Raw genomic sequence first — 5,502 nt, forward strand, 5'->3', positions numbered from 1 at the left:
GATCTATAACGAAAAAAAGAGTTGTCACTGGCAAAATCGAAGATTTTTCGAGTATATTCGGCAATTGCCTTTGTTACCTGGTGATTTTTTAATATATTTATTTGCGACAATGTTGATCAAGTATGTTGCTCACTCGGTTTGTGTGTTTGTCTGTCCGCTCACTTATACTTGCCTACAGGTCACAATTTTAAACCGATCCTCACGAAACTTCGCCAAATGGTAGAGTTCGTGGTCGGACAAAATCCTATATGTATGTGAGGTCAAAAGGTCAACATAGGCCAAAAGGTCAGCAACAATTTCAATTTTTCTAAAATCCTCAATTTTCATCCGATTGACTTGGAATTCGAATGGGATTTTCTTATCAGAAAACTGAATTCAACCACCAACTATTTTTGAGATCAACATAGGCTAAAAGGTCAACATAGGCCAAAGGTGAACCACTTTTTTTCATATTTCTAAAATCCACAATTTTAATCAGATTGACTTGAAATTTGAATAGGATTTACACATCGGCTAACTGAATTGAACCACTAACTATTTTGAGATAAGCATAGGTGAAATGGTCAACATAGGCCAAAGGTCAACAACTTTTTTCACATTTCTAAAATCCTCAATTTTCTTCCGATTGATTTGAAATTTGAATAAGATTTTCACATCAGCCAAGTGAATTTAACCATCAACTACTTTTGAGGTTAAAAGGATGCTCTACTGAGTGCCATTCTACTTTGTTCTGTTTTGCCAAGTGTCGCTCCATGAGTGATTTTTCATTATTCTGTTTGTTTGTCACAAACTATTCTGTTTGTACAGGTTGCAATTCTTAACCGATCGTCATGAAACTTCACCAAGTCGTAGAGGTCGTCACAATTGAGAAGCCGATTGATTTTGAGTTCAAAAGGTCAACTCAAGGTGAAACTTCGAAGATCATCAATTTTCATTTGAAAAACAGTCAATTTTCATCCGATTGAATTGAAAATTGGGCAGCATTTGTACATTGAGTCACCAAAAATGGAAACCAACTATTTTTGAGGTCAAAAGGTCAAAGGTCACCTCAAGGTGAAACTTCTAAAATCATAAATTTTCATTTTTAAAATCGTCACTTTTCATCCTATTAACCCGAGCTTTGATCGATGTCATCAATTTTAATCTGGATGAAATGGACAATTTGATGGAGCAATGGCATCCCTTTGGGGGGGGGGAGGGGGTGGATTTTGCGTGCTCTTCTTGTTTTAGTATCTGCCAGATAGTATCAATCAGATCCACCTACTCAGGCACTGATGGCGTATTAATGGGATATAAAACGTAAACATCCTGTCTAGTGGAGGTATGCGCTCCATCGAGTCCTGTTCTATCTGCTTGTCAATCGCCTACAGGGTACTACAATATCTTGTCACCTATTGTAAAAGCTGTGACGTTGCCTTTGGAGCTTCATAAAAGAGCTTGATGCACAGCAGCACGACCAAACCACTGATGACCTTAAACAAGCAGTGAAACCTCCTTTTAATCAGACCACTCCAATATACTCCGGGAAACGTCCCACAGAACATGGCGCACAATTCTTCGTTGTAATGACAATGAGGGAGCACAAACGGATCCACTGGACACATGAGGCTTTAGTCACGTGCTGCAAAATGTGTAATAAAGTTACACAGTGTAATAGTGTAATGCAAAATGTGTAATAAAGTTACTCAGTGAAATATTGTAATGCAAAATGTGTAATAAAATTAATGAGTGCTGCAAATGTATGTGGTATAACTTGTGTAACCATTCAGTGTTGTCAGCTTATATGATAAAAGGCAATGTCACAATCTTTACAATGGGTGACAAGACATTGTGGCCACACTATGCAGGTCGTAATTCCGTTGTTCGTCATGAAACCTAAACACCTGGTAGAGCTAGTCAAAAGCTTATTGTTTTTGAGGTCAAGAGGTCAACGTTTCATAAAATCGTCAATTTCCGTCCAATTGACTTGAGATTTGAACAGGGTTTGCATATCGTGTGACTGAATTGGTTCACCCAACCAAAATCTAGAAGCCTATTGTTTTAGAGGTCCAAAAGACCCAGATGACTCAAAATACTCTGAGGACCTAAAAAACCCTGAGTCCAGTAGGCAGGTGTGCTACAAGGAGGTGAAGACTAATGAAAATTTGGTCCAATGGCCCAACGGGCTCCCTAGTACTATGAAATAACTAGCTTTGACGACGTGAGGATCTCTCTGGGACTCCGCAAAACTGTAGCAATATGTATTGGAATCAACATTTGAAAAGTTTTAAGCTGAAGTTGGCAGAACCTGGAGTTTGTGAGTTCTTCTTTTGGAACTTGGAGTTCGTGAGAAATTCATGGAACGTGTGGGATTTGATAGTGCTCAATATAGATACCATTAAGCCGTGAGATAATGCCATTCTCAGAGAGCCTCCTCAGCGTCGACGAGTCTGGCATTTCACTCAGGCTGACTGGAACGGTCTTCAAGCAGCCATCAATCATCTGGACTGGTCTCCCATCTCCACTGCCTCTGACATCAATTCTTCCTGGGAATTTTTCCAAAGGAAACTGCTCTCTCTCATGCACAGATTTATCCCATCTCGTCTTCAGTTGTCGTACCCTACGTCCATGGCACACTGAATCTTGTGGTGAGGCAGTAGCCGTGAAGCAACTTGCCTACACCTCGTGGAAGGCAAATCCAACTGAAGGAAATCTCCATTCCTTTCACAAAGCTCGGAACAAGTGTGTGTCTACCCTCAGGAGAGCCAGGAAGCACTATCTCTCCACTCTCAAGACTGAACTCTCAAACCTGTCTCCTTCGTCCAAATCCTGGTGGCGTCTGGTCAAATGTGTTTCTTGTGTTTGTTCCCCCTCCATCCCCTCCCTTATCTCAAACGGCTACACAGCTGACTCTCTCCTGACTAGGTGGAGAAGGTTTTGTCAAACCTCGACTCTGATTCTGCAAATGGACCAGACGGAATCAACCCACGGGTCCTAAAATCATGCTCTGCCGCTCTTTCACACCCTCTCTCTGTTCTCTTCACCCTCTCTTTTGTTCAAGATCATCTGTCATCAGCTTGTAAATCAGCCAACATCACCGCTTTACACAAAAAAGGTGCAAAAACAGATCCTTGCAACGACAGACCAATCAGTTTGCTTCCAATAATCAGCAAGGTCATGGAATCCATCATTGCTTCGGATATGAAATCCTTCGGTTTTTTTTTTGGTTTTTTTGTATACAAGATCGAGGCTCCTGAAAGAGATAAGAGCTCTTCGCTAAAGAGCTCTTCTCCAATGACTTGATCTCGGATCATCAATTTGGATTCAGACGAGGTCATTCTACTCTGGACATGCTGCTTCTGCTGTCTCAACAATGGATGGAGGTCCTTAATGCTAAACGGGAAATCAGAGCTGTCTCCCTTGACATATCACGTGCCTTCGATATGGTCTGGCACCCAGCTCTGCTCACCAAACTCTCCTCCTATGGTATCCATGGAAATCTCCACACTTGGCTTGTGGACGTCCTCTCTGGTCGTAGTCAAAGTGTGGCCCTGAATGGGTTTCTCTCATCTCCCCTTCCTGTTCAGGCTGGAGTTCCCCAAGGCAGTGTTCTGGGCCCTTTGCTTTTTCTGGTCTTCATCAATGATCTCTCCAGCCTGGTGTTGGTTTAGCGGTTAGGGTGCCAGCTTAGGATCCTGGGTTTGAATCCCGGTCGATCGATGGATTAATGCCAGGAGGGTTGACAGCCTGTCATCCTTCCGAGGTAGGCCAATTGAATACCAGTTCATTGGTAATTACCTGTGTGTCGCAAGAGGCGACTAACAGGGTTGGCGGAAGGAAGGGCATCCGGCCATAAAACATTGCTTCAAAAAGGGGACCACGGTGCCCAAAAAAAGGCCAACCCCTGCTCTGAGAGGGAAAATGGCCTCTAAAGGTGGTTCATCAATGATCTGTCCGACTCTCTGAAAAATCCTCTCTCTCTCTTTGCTGATGACTCTACACTCTGTCGCTCCAATCCTCTTCCCTCAGATCGGAGGTCTGCAGCCTCCTCACTCTCTGCAGACCTGGATAAAATCACAGACTGGTCAAACAAGTGCAACATGTCTTTCAATCCTGACAAATCTCACACTCTTACGATGTCTCTCCTAAAAGACCGACTGGACAACCCTCCCATCCACTTTCTCAACAATCCTCTCCAAGAAGTTCTTTCACTCAAGCTTTTGGGTCTCACTATCTGCCATGATCTTTCTTGGGAAAACCACATTTCCAAGCTGGCCTCCAAAGCCAGTCGCCGACTGGGCATCCTCCGTCGTGCGAAGTCCTTCCTTGGCACACCTGAGCTCCTCACCACATACAAGGCTTTCATCTGCAGCTAAATGGAATACTGCTCTCCCCTCTGGGCTGGTGCTCCTGCCTCACACCTAGCTCGGCTTCATGCTGTAGAAACCAATGCTTTCAGAATTATTGGAATCTCCCACGATGAAGCTAACTCCGAGGGCCTTTCACTCACTCACCGCAGGCAGGTTGGTGGTCTTTCTGTCTTCTACCGACTCCTCTGCGGCCTTGCTCCCCCAGCTCTCTCTGTGCTCTGTCCCCCAAATATTCCTACAGGTCGCACAAGATCTGCCAGCAACCCTCTTATGGATAAACGGCCAAAATCTAGGCTTTCTGCTCACCTTCACTCCTTCATCCCTCTTTTCTCCCGCCTCTGGAACAAACTCCCACACTCCCTTCAATCCCACTCCTCCCTCCAGGTCTTTAAAACAGCTGTTCACCATCATCTCTTATCTTCCCCATCCAAAACCTTGATCTTTTCTACCCCCGATAATTCAACCCAGATCCACTTTTTTGAAATTCCAACTTCTTTCCTGGAAGTGTCCATATGTTTTATACCTCTCCCACCCCTCTTCCCATGCAACAAAAAGCCCTCTCCCTCCCACAGTTCTCTCGATGTTCCTGCTCTCAAATGTTGTGTTTGTGTCCTTCCCCCTCTCTCCCCATCTTGTCAACCGCTGCCCTATTTTGTGTTTTATGTGTCGGTTTTGACTTTTTGTGAGATCAATGTTGGCTCTTTCACGAGCCTTGATCTTGTACACAAAAAAAAAAAAAAAAACACAAGGAAAGATCAACAAAATGTCCCACTCAATATGGTCATTTAAGCTTGTTGTGATGTCATCTTCGGTACCTGTTTTTATTTCGGTTACGCTGTTAATTTGTACTCGTATCGAACCCAGAATAACATCTGGAACTAATAGGAGAACCGTGTGTCCGTGCGTCACTCTTCATTCGAAAATCTAAAGGGTTCTTGCTATCATGGGGGTAATCTCATAAACATAGATTCTGGGAACCCCAAACACAACTTTATTTCACACGAAGAACGAACTCATTCTTTTTTTCGTTATAGATCGCCCCGTATATATATACAGGGCATCAAAAAATATTTAGACTCATGAATGTTCCTCTCCACGGAAATCTTTAGTAAAAGGCGAAAGATTTACACGAATTGAAGAGAAACCAGAGTAT

General features: G+C 43.3%; 1 non-coding gene across 1 annotated transcript; it reads right to left on the minus strand.

Annotated features, from left to right (window-relative positions):
* Positions 1-5,386: 5,386 nt before the first annotated feature.
* LOC137430410 (U5 spliceosomal RNA) lies at positions 5,387-5,502 on the minus strand. The gene has a single exon (XR_010985052.2). It is a non-coding gene; the product is annotated as a U5 spliceosomal RNA (small nuclear RNA).

The sequence above is a fragment of the Myxine glutinosa genome, chromosome 6 (assembly GCF_964187855.1).
Source record: "Myxine glutinosa chromosome 6, kmMyxGlut1.1, whole genome shotgun sequence".
NCBI classification, from domain to species: Eukaryota; Metazoa; Chordata; class Myxini; order Myxiniformes; family Myxinidae; genus Myxine; species Myxine glutinosa.